The sequence below is a fragment of the Topomyia yanbarensis genome, chromosome 3 (assembly GCF_030247195.1).
Source record: "Topomyia yanbarensis strain Yona2022 chromosome 3, ASM3024719v1, whole genome shotgun sequence".
Lineage (NCBI taxonomy): Eukaryota > Metazoa > Arthropoda > Insecta > Diptera > Culicidae > Topomyia > Topomyia yanbarensis.
Window position 1 is genome coordinate 351,761,304 of NC_080672.1, and position 16,180 is coordinate 351,777,483.

A 16,180-nucleotide genomic window follows, 5' to 3' on the forward strand; every position below is an offset into this window, starting at 1 on the left:
GTCAATGCCATCCGGCGTTTTTCGGTGGTGTTGGTCGGTTTCTGCTTCGGCGTTTTATTTTTCCCAAACCCGGTTTAACCCTTTGCCTATTGACCGAGTTGCTGTGCGTGTTTTTTTATATGGGTTCCCGTCTGGTTCTGCTGATGCTTAGATTTTCCTCTTTTTTCACTCCACTGCTCTAGCCGGCCGGCGATGCAACCTTCGGTGGGTATGCAAATTGAGTCGCCTGACTGCTGCTGCTACTGCCGTTTTAGAACTTTCGGGATGTGACGAAATTTGATCTCGGCCCCAGAGAACGGGTTGGGATGGTTTTTTTTTGTCACTGCGGTGAAGAATGGTTCGTTAATGCGGATGTATGCATACTTAGGTTGTTGTTGTACTGATCAATATGAATGTTTTGTCAGTGAGTGATCTTGAAAATATGTATTGTGAATTTAGGAACCTTCTAATTCATCATCACTAATCTAACGCTGCATTGAATTTAGCCCACTTCATAGATAGAAGAGAAAGCGCACACAAAATTATGTCAACTTGCAGAAAATGATTACAATGGATTATAATAATAAAGCTGGAAAATAATAAGTAGATACTACAAAAAGTTGGAAGTACTAATAGTAAACTTAGCCTTTCTATCAATTGGAAAGACTTTACCTACTACAAATAGGTCTCGAATACAGCAGTTCCTTTTTCGAACAGGGTAAAAACTACATTGTTGAGAGGAATAAATAGAGCATAATCTAAAACTTATGTCTTGTTTTTTGTATACAGAACTTATGTCTTGTTTTTTGTATACAGACACTCCTTTGTTAATCCAGGAATTATGTTATATGTAGTTGTGATACGAGAATATTTTGTAACCGTGTATTTAGCAAACCGTATTAATGTGAAAAATAAATTTCGCGAAACTTCAAACCTCATTTATCGATGGCTATCGAAAAGACAAGTAGTCTCTTTGGGAACAGGTCAAACAAAAATATAACTTGCCAATATGTGTAAAGACTTGAAAATCTATTGCGACGACCCATGCATATATGTTAAATGGTTTGCAGTGATGAAGCAACCAATTTCTAAAAGAATGTTGATCATTTCTTATGGAAGGAACTACAATATTTTCACAAAATTTAATACAATACAAAAAATTACAGTTTTCCGATATAATTTAAAATGTATTGCGATGACCCGCCTGGTAACTTTAGTTGGTTTTTTCCTGGCATTCACGTCCATGTTCAATCCATTGCAATCTAATAAACAGTCTTCTAAATAGTTTTATTAAAATTTTTCACCCAAAAACATCAACCGAAACCTGTAAACAGAATCGAACGGCGACCGAAGCTGGAAGCAATAACAAAAAAACACAGTCTTCCAATGTAATTCTTTGTATACTTGGCATAGCTGTCCGCCGAGCATTGAACGCAAAACTCTTCTCTCAAACACACCAAGTACTCGATAGTCTGCCTCCTTCAACACCTATGCATCGTAGCCATTCAAAACAACAGGGAGTATCAGCGATTTGTATAGCGAAAGTTTTGTACAAGTCTGTATACCAACACCGTTCGGACTACCTCGTTCTCCACCAGCTACCGTGTACTTAGCCTTGTCAGAGTTTATCGTTAGTCCGATTTTTGCATCTTCTCTTTTAAAAGGCAAAAATGCCTCTTCCATTGCTCTGCTCTTAACACCAATGTTGTAAATGTCGCCTGCTGTGAACCTAAGGAGCACGTGATATCTTGATATGATGGTTCCGTTCCTTTGTGCATTAAATATTCGAACGCTAAATTGAACAATAAATTAAATAGTGCATCGCCCTGCTTCAATTCTTCAATATAACGTCACAAACGAGTCAGGCATCTGTGGCTATTTTTGACGACGCTTGATTTTGATCCATCCAGCGTTATATGAATCAGCTTAACAAGTTTTGTCAGAAAACCATGTTCAAGCATTATCTGCCACAGTTTATCTCATTTCACATTTCATCTCACTTCACTGAATCTTGCGCTGCCTTGAGATCCGCAAATAGATGGTAAGTTTGTGAGTTATATTTCCGGAATTTATCTATAATTTATCGCAGTGTAAACAGTGTACATTGTAAGGGGCTTTGAAGATCGATATTCCTCAATTGTTATTATACTCGAGTTTGTGGCCTTTCTTGAAGAAAGCGTAACCAACCGGACTCTCGTAAAGCTCCCTTCGAGTCGGTTAATTTTCATCATTTTTGGCACAGTTTACTGTCTCCCGGTTATCAAAATCGTTAATAACGGTGCAATTTAACAATTATACAAAGTGAAGTGGTTTATAAAAGCATTTTTTGGCATATTTTCGACAGACGCGAGTGGTGACAGTTTGTGAAAATTGAATTCCGGCAAATGAAAAAATATCTTTTCCTCGCATTACGGGCCGTCGATTCCCGATGCAAGGACAATAAAAGTGTACAGAAAACATCTAGAAACACAGTGTACATTGTAAAAATAGTGAAAAATGGTTTTTCAGAGAAAAAAATTCGATCCGAAAAGTAAAAAAATATGGCAATAAGAAAAATTGACATTCAAATAATTGGCGTTTCACCAGCGACTAGCGACTACCAGGTGTCGCCCAAAATTCTTCGCCCGAAAAATAGGTGGCAAACCAGCCGGTCGGTGCTCAGCTAATTTCGTCCGCGTCCCTTGTCACCTTTTTTTATTGAGTGTTTCATCGGCGGTGCTATCTTTAAAAATGAGCCGCCTTGGATATTCAACTGTTTTTTTACTGTATTATTTTATTGCAAATGAGTAGAGGTTTTGAGTCTTATATTGCGGGATTGTTCATGGCGCTGTAAGGGAACACGTATCTGCCGGTTTGCAAACTTTTCTTTGGACTGAGCAAACTAATTTTTATGTTTCTTTAGGGTTTGTTTTACCAACGAGGGAACTGATTCACAGAGCATTCAATGTACTTTGGGAAAACACATGGCCTTATTTGAGTGGAATGATGACTTCAATCATGTATAAGGTTTGAGCATTGACAATTCGCGAGAGGGATCGGGGATCGGTTGGCAATTACCTTCAGTAATGTCAGCACGAAGAATAAGTGTTTTGCTGTCATTTTCATTGCTTAGTTTTCTATTCTATCGCATGCCTCCACGCGAGTCTAAGTCTATTGATGACATTTGGTCCTTAGACCGGCGACGACTGGGAGCTATCAGCCTTCTGCCGATAGTAGCAGAATGAGAGTATGCGATATAGCCTAAGAGAAGAGACGACAACAGGCTTCTTGCTCTTCTTAATTTTCTCGACTTGGCCCTGCCGTAAATCTGAAGACAACAAGCGTTCATCGTTGCCAGATTCCCTTTGAATGTTTATTACAATTGCCGAAAATAATTGTACCTAAAAGATCGCACCTCTACCAAGAATTTACAGCTGCATTTAAAAATTAAATTAAATATTTATTCATGTCTGTCTTAACAATACACGTAACTATGTCGTCCTTCAGGTTTTTTATTCAATTTGCACGAAATGTTGATGCGTATGAAAAATATATTATATATAGGTTCAATATTGAGGTTAGGACTGGATCAAATTGGCTACGCGATTGTCTTCTCTTCTCTTAGGATATAGCCGAGAAAACAATACCGTAAAAGGTGTTCGGAAATCAGCGCCAATAAGACTTTAATTTGACTAGTATCGATGATCGCGGGTCAATACGTACTGAAAATTCGCCGCGTCTGTTTTAATGAATCTAATTTCAAGTTCCGTTATTGGTAACAAGCCCGTGCATCAGGTTAACGATCCTCTATATTTCCCTTCAATGTTCGATATAATCGTTCGTGTACGTGTATTTCACAAACAATCCGATATTAGAAATAGAAAATACTTTCGTTGATTTATAACAGCTAGAGCTATCATAACTCTCTGTCTGTATAACGTTTTATCACTCGGTAGTTTGCAACCCAAAAAATATATCGTAGAGAAGGAATAGCGAAATTAGTCTAAATAATGTCGCAATAAATAGTGAACCGGCCAATTACACAGATAAGATTAGCTTTTCTAGGCAATACATACTCCCACGATCGGCTGTGTGGATGTGAAATTGCTTTTGTTTAGAAAACATAGGATACTTTCGGTAGATCTTATATTTCGAGCGATCGTGTTCTCGAAAACTAACTGAACTACTACCTAATAAACTATGCTATACAGGTCGCATCGCTTGCTTGGAGCGAATCCTAGACCCTATTCCCTTCCAAACCACCAACTCCGCGATACCTGTGGAAGATTCTGATGAACCTTCTGTATAAGATTCCTCATTTTATTCAAACGATCGCCGGGTAAAATCAGCACCGACACGATAGAAACCACAAAAAATTCGTTGTGTGATTGAATATTATTAAAAAATATAAGCAGTGCTCCTTATAGCCGGCTATCCGGAGTTCAAGGTGCTTATTTTGCTAATCGTATTAATACAACAAATGATAAATTTCCCAAATTCTCGGCAGCCGGCAGCCCAGAGTAATTATTACATGATAACGCTATTGGCACACTTACTAACAACTCTCCCCATCCCGTGATACATGTGGAGATGCAGAGGATTCCTCGGTCTCTAGTAGCAACATGTATCGGACTAACATTCCTTCCTTTCCCAGAAGATCTGCATTCGGACGTGGCCGGCGTCGGTATTGATCAGCATGCAGGGATCAGAATAGATTGTACAATGTGGCTCATCGTGTTATTCCCAAGCATGTTGTTCCAATGAACATTTTGCAACCTAATTTGGTTCTGGTCAATAACGGAGTAGCAACTACGGGCGATCTCTTATGCTTATGCTTATGCTTTCTTGAAGAAAGCGTAACCAACCATTCCAAAGGCAATTGTGCTTACACCCAGATCATTCCCATAACGCAGTGGATTGCGCGGTACAGCCGGTCACTTCCGACCAGTTAACAGTGGTCCAGAATACAAATTTAGCAGAACTAAAACTAAGAAGCCTTAATAAGTCTTTGGTAAAGTTTTCACATATTTGCGAGCCTCTTCTTTTTTTAAAAACAATAGTTAGGGTGGTTCTAATTTTACCAGGCTCAAAAAATAGCTTTTTAATCATTCTAGCTAGAGGCAAACGACCTTCAGCGAAGTTGTAGAACGACAAATTTTAGAAAAGTTTGCTGAAAACATGTAAGCTTTATCTGTCATACTTTTCATTTGGGGATGGGCATAGCGTAGTTGGTAAATCAATGGCCTTGTATGCAGCTCATCTAGGTTCGATTCCCAACCCCGCACATAGGGTTAGAAATTTTTCTAAAGAGATTTTTCTAACCCGAGAAGAGGCGAATGATCATAAGGTTAAAACCTCTATAATCAAAATAAAAAAAAAACTTTTCATTTCACAACAAATTTAAAATCAAAGATTAGGGTGTTTCTTAGAAATATTTTCATTCAAATGACTTTTGCGATATTGATTTAAATTTGAAGTAGTCTTCAGACAACTTTAAAATTGTTTTATTGAATAATAATGTTTTTTTTTACTGGCACCATATTATCGTTGAAAAGTTATGACCACTTTTTCGCCTAAAATAGAGTTCTTTGGAATACCAATAACACTCATTGGTCCAAACAAAGATAATTCTTTTTCAATAACATCTAAGTTATCATTGAGCAACAAATGAAGAATACAATATTTTAACAATTTCACAAAATTGATTTCAAAATTCTGCTTTTGAAAATATAAGTACTAATATCTTTCGAATAATAGATGCTAGAGTTTTGATGTATTAGAAAAAAATGTTCGTCTTCAAAACTCTGAAAAACATCTGAAGGATAGGTTAAAAAAAACTGAAAAAGGTATATTAAAAATTTACAAGCTCCGTTCGCGTGGAATGTATGTAACACTTTACATAGGCATTCTACCATTTAATTCTACTATGTTTATTTATAGTTAACAGCACTTGCACTTGACTATTTTTCTGATACCAGTATTTCGACTATAACTTGTAATCTTCTTCAGTGTTTGAATCAGTTCATGAGAAATTACGGGATTTGGGAGGTGGAGATAGCGTAGTTGGTAAATGGATTGCCTTGTACGCAGCTCACATGGGTTCAAATCCCAACCCCGCATATAGGGTTAGAAATTTTTCTAAAGAGTTTTCTCTAACCCAACAAAGAGGCGAATGACCCTTAGGTTAAAACCTCGACAATAAAAAAAAATAATTACGGGATTGCCAAAGCCTTTTATCTAGGAAAACGGGTAGGTTTTTTGCATCTAGGTAATATTTCGAACAGCCATGAATATCCGTTGCCTTGGTCTCAATTTAGTAAGGAAGGAGAGGACTGGAACATTCCCTTCCTGCTGGAAAGCATCGCACATGTTTCCAGTTCACAAAAAAGGGAACTAATCGGGGAATCTCGTGGGGTTACATACCTTTTTATTTTTCAAAAAATCGATTTTTTATTACTTTTTCTGATAGTACAGCGCTTTGAGAATATTTTCCCAAATTTTTATAGAGATCCGAGAAAGAAGCCGAAAGTTACAGCGCTTCGAAGCGCGCCTCATCTACCACGAGCTGTGGTAACTTGAAATTTTAAACTCGATTTTCTCGAAATGTTGTTTTTCCAAAAATGCTTTTTCTGTGATCACGATTGCCGAAAAACCACTCGACCTATTTTCTTAATTTTTTTTCGATCGATCGCAATTAATTTTTCTCGTACCTTAACGATTTCTTTTTATACATAAATTTTTGTTTTGCTGATGAAAATTTTGTAATACAATTTTCAGAGCTGTTGTAGATTTTTTAAGAAAAACGTTTTTAATCCACCTAACAGTGTGATGAGACATTTCTTATAACTCTTATCACTCTCTTCTGATATTACATCGATTGAGAATATTTAGAACTTTATGTTTCGCGATGTTTTTGATAACACATGCAGAGAACTAAAAACTGAAATTGTAGCTCTTGATACCACGCTACCTCTGAAGTGCATGCGTGCATAGTTCAAACTTTACTTCGACTTTTTCTAAACTTTACTTCGACTTTTTCTAAAAGTGACTTCCTAGTAGTATCTTTGATTTGAATTATTATTGCTCATCGTAATACCAAATAGTAAATAAAAAACTTTCGAAATCTGTTAAAGAAAACCATCCTCACTGGAATTTTCGTTTCCACGAAACTTTTCGATAACCTTCCGTCCGTGTTAGTGCACTGGGTGCACGCTGCTCTGAAAATCTAACGAAATCGTCTTAAGGCACCAGCGGGTCTCATTCCGAGTCATTTGCGCGATTTTCGGCGGGTTTAATCTGTAAAAAATTCGAAAAACTAACCTCTATACCATAATTTTCAGTTCAGCAATTCGAGAAATCGTGCTCACCGCAAATTATGAAAAATAAACTGCGTTGTGGAGCGACGGTCACTGCCCCGTTTACTAAATCTAATAATAATTCTCAAATACTTTTTAATTTTTACAACCTTATTAGAGAAAGTTGTTTAATAAGCTTTTGTAACATTGTGCAAGAAAAAAAGCTGAATATTTCTGTATGTTCTCAATCCGCAACATATAAGCCCTTAAGTATACCAATTAATTTAGAAAGCCCTATTAACATAAACTATCGCACGAATAGGAATAGGTTCACCAAAATGTTGGAAGAAGTCGATCAAATAACTCCTTGAAAACTACCAAAAAATTGGTATAGTTCGATGCAATTGAAAGAAAATATCCTCAGAAAATGGGACGTACCTATTAATGTGATACACAGTGAATAATAAATACAGTAAAGACCCGTTTTTATCAGCCTCATGGTGTGTTTTAAGCTGACATTGACAACATCGGGACATATTTCTTTCCTTCTTTATAATAAACTGAAGCTGTTAAAATATTCTTCCGTTCTCTTGATCTAGTCTGTTAGCTATTTCTGATTATATAAAATAAATTTCTCTTAAAGGGGCCTTCTTGCGCAAATTAAAAAAAATGAATTTTTTTATTTTTGCCTATTTGCATCTTTAAGAACCAGAAAAATATGCTCAAGAAAGGGTTGCCGTTTGCTAGAGCCCATCAAACATATTTTCATATGAGACTGACAAAGTCGGGGGCTAATCAAATGGGGTCTTCATTGTATTCTTATAAATAGGCAGTATTCGAAGAAGTTTCTTGTGAACGAGTATAGAACGACTTTGTTTCTACTTACTTAGGGTCAACGGCGTAGCTGGAAATTCGGTTTGGTGGGGGTTTGGTGAAAATCGAACTTACTCTCCAAATGGCATAATTCTGAAACCGTAATATTTGAATATTTAAAACTATCGAGAATAAATTTTTCAAAAAATAGTAACAGAGTTCGTTTCTTAAGCGAATTTGTTGAGACTATCATTTAAAACAACTTTATTTGCAGGAATGAATACTACGTGTAGGAAGTATATCGAGTTTTATAATGATATTTACGAAATGTTTCTTAATCTATTTTTTATCTTGAACAACTTTTTATTGCGAGCTTCACAAACTCAAGCTTTGGTTAAAATGTAAATAATAATAATTTATTTAAATGTACAAATTGCCTAAAATATGTTGATACCCTGAACACACGGTCCCATCATGTCTTCAACAAAGTGATTTTCAATAGCACTCCCCAAAATTTTGCTGAAGACAATAAGTCTCGAACTAGATTTGTTTGAAGAGTAAAGTTTGAGCTTGAGCTTGTGCGACCACCCCTGGGCTGCTACTCCGTTATCGATCTGGACTAGCTGAAGTTGCACAGGGAATCAGTAGATAATTATGCCTGGGAGTAGCGAAACATCTTTCAATGTGCAATTCCTGGTAATCCTAAAGTGTTTATTGATAAATACCGGCGCCAACCAGCCCCGAACGTAGATCGCGGAGGAAAAGGGAAGGGATGTTAGTCCGATACTTGCTTTTGCTAGAGGCCGTATATACTACTGCGTACTCCACAAGTATCACGGGAGGAGGAATTTGTTAGTAAAGCATAGAAGTTGGATTCTACTTCTTCTTTACCGACGTCAGAGAGATACTATCTGGACTAGATATCGATCCATCAACTCATGGACCGGGGACCAACGGCTTTGCTTCCCTTCCGAAGGAAGACGCGACCACAGATTTTTTTACCTCAGAAAAATCTCAACGACCTCGGCTGGAATTGAACCCAGGCCAACTGGAATGAGTGGCGGTCACGCTTACCACTCAACCACCGGCGCCGTCATTAGATTTGTTTGAAGAGTAAATTCTCCATAAATACTTCTTAGCGGATATAACACCAAAGTTATTTTATCAGGTGATGTGCTGTGTAACGCAAAATGATGTAATCTTGACCTTAAATTACTGTTGGCGAACATTCATTTTACCTATTCATGTAATTGGTAACACAACAAAAATTAAAAGCTCATCAAAATTGATCAGGACCTGCTAGAGACGAACGGAAAACGCCATTTTACATAAGTTTTACTCTACTTTCGGAAAGTGTTATCCTCGTTAATAATCATATTACGTTTTCGTCTCAACTCGCATTCCCAAAATAAAGACTTGTTCAGAAAATGTTGAATGCTGTGCAATTTTTCGGTGAGCAGTTCTATGTTTCATGTTTCTGTGTTTCCAACTTCGCTTCCTATCAAAAAAGACCCTAATCCATATTACAGTACATCCATTCAAAAGTGAGCTCAATATGATAGGAAATTTGAGGATTATGATTGATTTCAGAGATCTGGAATGAGTGTCTAATGTTTTAAGGCAGGTATTTGGTATTGATGTGGTTAGACAACTGTTAGGTCAAGACCAATAGATCAGTTACAGGTCAGGATCCCATTCCCACAGCTTTTCAAAAGTTCTCATGACGTTCAAAACGACAGGTTATCAATGTACTGATTTGATAATTATTATTGTAATATTGAATGAAGTCAGACAGCATGAATGAATTATTCTCATCAATCCAATTATTTTTTTGGGTGGGTGGCAAGGGGTGGGATTGAATTCTGAAGCCTTCTCTTGGCTACGCGGTTGCTTGGAGTTATTTATATAGCTTTTCATTTTTTAAGATATGTTTCAGATCGATCCGATCCGATTTTTGTTCTGACAGTCAGGCTACCCTGAAAGCACTTAGTTCGACAAATTCGAAATCGAAATTAGAAATCGTATGTCGAACTCAAGTCGAAGAATTTAACATTTCAAATACTTTTTACCTTCTATGGGTACTCGGTCATTCCGGTATTATTGGACATAAATGGGCACACGAATTGGCTACAGCGGTGGCTGCGACTGACTTCGCTTGTTGCGATTAACCAAAGAATTTTCTGCCGGATGTGAGTCCGATAATGTCAAAGAATTTGCGGCATTTTTTCAAGCACAATTACAGTATTCTAGTGACTGGACATTATAAACTCAATTATCACATGGCTACTATTCGGCGCGCTGGGTACTTTTCATGTGATCTTTGTGAATCAGATTAAGGAACATAATATCATTTGATATGCAACTGCCATGCAGTAATGCAATTGCGTATCCGAATTTTTGGTTCTCCATACAAAGATGAACGTATGTACAGAAAGCTAAAACTCAAGGATATGCTATTTGTTCTAACCCAGTGTGGTAAAGAGCTATAGTTTAAGCCATATTTGAATGACAATATCTCTTCAGAGGTGTTGTCGTTCTGTTATCTCAATATCCCCTCGAGGGTTTTGATATATTCACTCACTGTTAAAATAAAAATTCTTAATCCCCCGACAACGGTGTTGGAAGTTTTATTCCTGCTATTGTAGCACTTGCAGATCGTTCAGAATTAGGATTCGTCGCGGTGCGGATGTGGGCGGTAAATGGATAGTCCGCACCGCAACCGCAAAAAATAATAAAACCGCACCGCTTCCCGCAACCGCACTGCATTTACCGTACCGCGCGGTAATGCGGTAAAATTCACGTATTTTTAAAAATTGTGCTGAAAAATTATTCATTTATTTTGTATAACCATATATAATAAAATGTTATTATTATTTAGACGAAAATTAACTTTAACGGACTTCTCAGAATGTAACATTGATGAAAAAATCAACTTTGCCAGTTTTATTAATAAAATGCCGTACATTTTGAGACAAAACTTTCGAAACAAGGCAAAACATTGTCATTCCTCTAAATATTAGCAGAGCACTGAAGTCCTATTTAATGTAGCTGCACTTTATGCATTATATTTACAAAAATGTTCTTCCGTAGCATTTCATAGGAAAATTTTTAATTTAATTATCTTTCAGTTAATGGAAAAAATGGAATAATAAAGTTGCATATTTTTTTCTTTTAATTTTCATATTTGCACCTGAAAATGAAATGAACATTTTTCGCATTTACGTAGTAAAAATCACCTTTAACTCTGAAAGGAAATTCACCAAAAAAATTAAAGGAAAAACACCAGTACTTCTATATATTATCCCAAGACAGTGATATAAAACATGTTGAATTTCATCAATAAGAGTGACGACATATTTGGTGAAAAAAATCGTTCTACACATAACATCTAATCAGGAATCCATCCCATCTCAACCAGTACAGAGTTGTTGAACATTCTAAAAACTGCAAAAGATGTATTATTTACAGTATACAGCAGAAATGTTATTACAAATAGAGAATTTTAGGAACAAAATACCCCAAAAGTTAGGGAACTTCGTATTTTTCAAGAAACGGATATATTCTTATTCAAATATTAAGATTGCTCCCTTTAAAATGCATGAGCTGTAATTTTCTAATAGCTAGTTCGAAAGTTCTAGCATTTTATGTATTTTCCTGACATTTTTCCATAATGCCAATGGCAAAAGCTTCAATTGAAGTTGGCAGGGGTTAAAAATTGTCCAAACTATGTAAAATTTGGCATCTGGGCTTACTTTGACACTTGTCACAATATGAAGGGAGGCTTTGAGAAACACAAAAAATCGGAATACCCTACACTAACTTCGTCTCAGTATTATTAGTTCATCTTTAAGTTCTACAAGTTAATTAAAATTCACAGTTGAGAAAATGTCATCAAAAACGATTCATAATTTCACGATTGCCTGCCAAGAGGAATCGAGAGAAACGATGGATTTTTAAATTGGCTTTGACAGTACAATTCAATTGTTTTTCCATGATTGTTGTTCGGATTTCAGGAAAAGACAGTTCTAGTACTACTACTTAGCAGTCCTACGGTGAAGACAGCTCAAAGCTGAAAATATAATTGTTTAATTCATCATCGGTAGATTTTTTTTTATTCATTTCGTTTATTTGATAGGCACAAATGCGTTAGCTTGGCGGTGCCGAATTCTTTTGTTTTTACATTTTGAATATCTTAAAACTAGGAGGTTACAATGTTGAAATATTTTTTTTATAAAAGAGAAAAAATTTACAGCTATCTTAAGACTAGAAAAAAAATTCTATATATAAGAGAGGGGGCAAAAGATTTTTTTTATGAAAAATTTTAAAACAAGGAATTCAATAGTAATAGTTTTTTAGGAAATATTTACAGTTATCTTAAAACTAACAATATAGTTTGGTACACAAAAGGGAGAACAAATATTTATGAAAAATTTCACAGATGTTTTAAAACTAGGGATACAATTCTATTTACAAGATGGGGGACAATAGTTTTAACAAAGAGTAGAATTACAACTATCTTAAAACTAGGAATACGGAATACAAATTTGATTTTTTATCGGATACTTATGCTTGGTCATTTCCAAAATCGGTGTAGAAGTAGTTGTATTAAGGACAGGGGAGAGAAGGCGTAGATGGTGACCGGTAGAGAAGAGCAAAACTTGCAACTTTCGGGCAAACGGCAGATCAGCGAAACAAATTAGCGCCTCAGTCTAGTAGGTCGGATGGGCGGATGGTATTCTTCGGACCCGCGGGGAATCCTTCAAAGGGAATCCTTCGGACCTCGAGTCGCTCTCGCTTCAGATTCCGTAGTGATAAGGGCGACGGCGGTTACATAGTGGCAGTCTGAAGCATATCGGTTCCACACGGCAAGAGGAAACTTCTAAAAACGAGAAATAAAAAGAGATGGGCTAAATTGGGATATTTATCGTTTTTATGAAAATATAAATAAGGGACATATAGGGGAAATCACGATTTGCCAGCATATCTCGGACTGGGACATTGGGTGGTCTACTTCGGGCCCGAAGGGAATCCTTTAACTGAGACCTGGCGTCCAAATACCCGGCGCATACCCAGACAACGTGCTCGATGTCATGATCAGGGTGGCCAGACCTACCGATTTATCGGTAGTCCTACCGATTTTGGTCTTCCCTACCGATTCACAGCCGACCAAGGCAAAACTACCGATATTTTGTTATTCCTACCGAAAACTACCGATTTTTATTGATTTTGGACACATCCTACTCAACATTCATTTTTTGGGTTGGATTTGTCAGAGATCTGTGTTGTCAGTATTTTACAATTCTATGTCAATACTACGTTTTTGGGACAACAACCCGGCCTACCGATAACTACCGATAAACTTTTAGTGACCCTACCGATATTAAGGAATTCTATCTGGCCACCCTGGTCATGATAGCCCTCGTCACAAGCGCACAGACTACTCTCCGCAAGCCCAATACGCCGCAGATGTGCATCTAAGGTGTAGTGGTTGGGCATAAGTCGGGACATTACACGAATAAAATCCCGACCCACATCCACCCCCCTGAACCAAGGTTTCGTTGATACCTTTGGGATAATCGAATGTAGCCATCGTCCAAGTTCACCATTGCATCAGTAGATTTAATTAGGATCTTACAAAAACTGGTCTTCTTCTTGTATATCCGAAACCAGCGTAATGGTGCAACAAGTAACTCGTGATAGCTCTTAAATAATATGTATTAATACATAGTTCAGCTTAATAAATTCAAGGCTACTTACGATAAGCCTAACTTAAATTCTAATCACTCAAAACTAGTAATTGAAATATCCGAAAGCAAAAGGTTATAATTCAATAACAATAATTTAGCACATGTCAGTATACTCGCCAATTGACAGAGCCGACGTCTTCTCTTTAACCAGAGTTTTATCGACGGCGCTAGCGTTCTGTTTTAGGAGACGGTGACTGTCAGAAAGCACACGAGGGATATCATCAACTCCGTTACACTGTGCGCCAACATTCCCCGACCCGTAATGCCCCGAACTAGCTTCAGCCTTACAGCTCTCTAGCACATCTAATACAGCTAACCTAGTCGCCGGTCTTCGTAAGACTCCTGATTTTGTTTGAACATCCGCCTGTCGTACCCGCCTATCTCGCCCAGGTATAGTCCTCACGACTCGCCCTCGCAACCAACTATTCCGTTTTTTCTCGTCGACAATGATGACAAGGTCTCCAACCTCTATCGGCTTAGTGTCTTGAAACTATTTGGTGCGACGAGTTAAAGTTGGCAAATACTCTTTCACCCAACGTGTCCAGAATTGTCCTAAGAGATTTTGCATCAAGTTCTAGTTGCACCTCATAGCAGTTCTGGCATCGACGAACTCCTTTACTGGCTTACCGACTCCACTCGGAGTTAAGAAGCAGGAAATGGTTTGGAGTGATAGCTTCTTGGTTTGCGCTGTCTAAAGGGACGTAAGTCAACGGCCGAGTGTTTACAATTGCTTCTGATTCCGTAACCAATGTCAAAAACGTTTCATCGTTAGCAGACCTGGGAAACCCTAGGGATGCCATTGCCGTTTTACTGAGCGCACCAGTCGTTCCCAACAGCCACCCATTGTAGCGATCACGTGTATCAGATTTTAAAATAGCTTCCTATTCAGTAACTCCCGTGCCCTGCTGTAAAGATAGGTTGTTCACTTCTTCCATCTCCTATGATGAAGAATGAATACCGGGCGGCTAGAACAAATGTTCTGCTTGCGTGCAAGCCAAACGACGTTTCTCTCCATGTCGTTTTCTCTTTGCTATAGCGCGGACGTTGAACTTACAGGCGATACGAGGTGCCGACTTATTTGTCATGTTCTTGTTTCCCCAACTGTTCGACCCGAAGATCACTAAAAATTGGGTGGATGAAATGGTTAGATGCAAAATACCGAAGGGGAAACGAGATGTGGTTCGATCCCGATCGGTACCAAATGAGTTCGTAATGTAATTTCCGGTTTCAAAAACCCAAAACTCGTTAATCTGAGGATTTACATTGTGCCTGTTCAACGATTTCAATTTGTTCAGTGGAAGAAGACAGAGTGTGCTTGTAGTATCGTGATTTCGTTCCGAGGGCTAGCGCAGTTAGGAGAAAAGTTGAATGTGCGGAGACTTTGCGGGCAAGTGCGAGAAAAAGAAAAGATTTTGCGCCTGGCGAAGCTACTACCGCACCGCCAGCAAAGATCATCCCACCTCCTGCCACCACACTCTGCATCCACGTTTGCTGAGGAATTGCGTCCGTTGCAGTAAAAACCCGCACAAAGAAGCGTCGCCACGTGCGTAATGCGGCATCACTAAACGCCGTCAGCCGGACTCGTAGATCCGTAATTTGTTGCTGGTACGCTGTCCGGAGGTCCGACACTACCAGCAGTTACCATTAATCCCTCCTAGGACCTCAACAACATCGTCGGCGCTAGAAAGCGCGAAACCGCCGCGTCAGTACCGAACGGCCCTCTTCGTATTTGGAGCAAGCAGCGCGGCACCAGCAGTCGTCGAAGCTTGATGGTGTGAGTGCGCATCGAAAGCCGCAGCGTGAGATGGTCAGCGAATAGACAGACTGTGAGTAAACGCCTAAATTCCCTGCGCAGGGTAAGCAAAAGCTTGAGCAAAGGCAGATATTATAGCTAGTACAAAAATCTCCACCCGCACATGCTAGGGCCCTGAACCGGTATTAGAAATGTAGGATTAGCAAAATAAGTGTAGTTTTGGAATAAATGTAAAATTAGATTGTGTGTCCTCTAAGCGAATGTTGAAGTGATATTTCGATAGTTGTCTCGTTGAAGGGTCTCATGTTTCGCGTTCGTTCCTTTTAGTTTCTTTTTTGTTGTTTACTCCGGGTAGGACTGCTCGGGAAAACAGTCCCCACTCTGGTTTTAGAAGCTGGCTTATTGTTTGGTTGTTTTTTTTGGACTCTGCCAGTGATGAGAACCACGAGTTGGTGCAAATTTTCGGTTAATTAGTTGCGGACTCTTTGCGTATTGTTTGGTGTCGTCCCGCGAGACGGAGTACCCTTCGGCTTTTGCGTCTGCTGTTTCGTTTCCCCCAAACTTTAAATAAAACTAACCCGCCCTGGGGTTGGGATTCTTGTCGGGCAACCTTG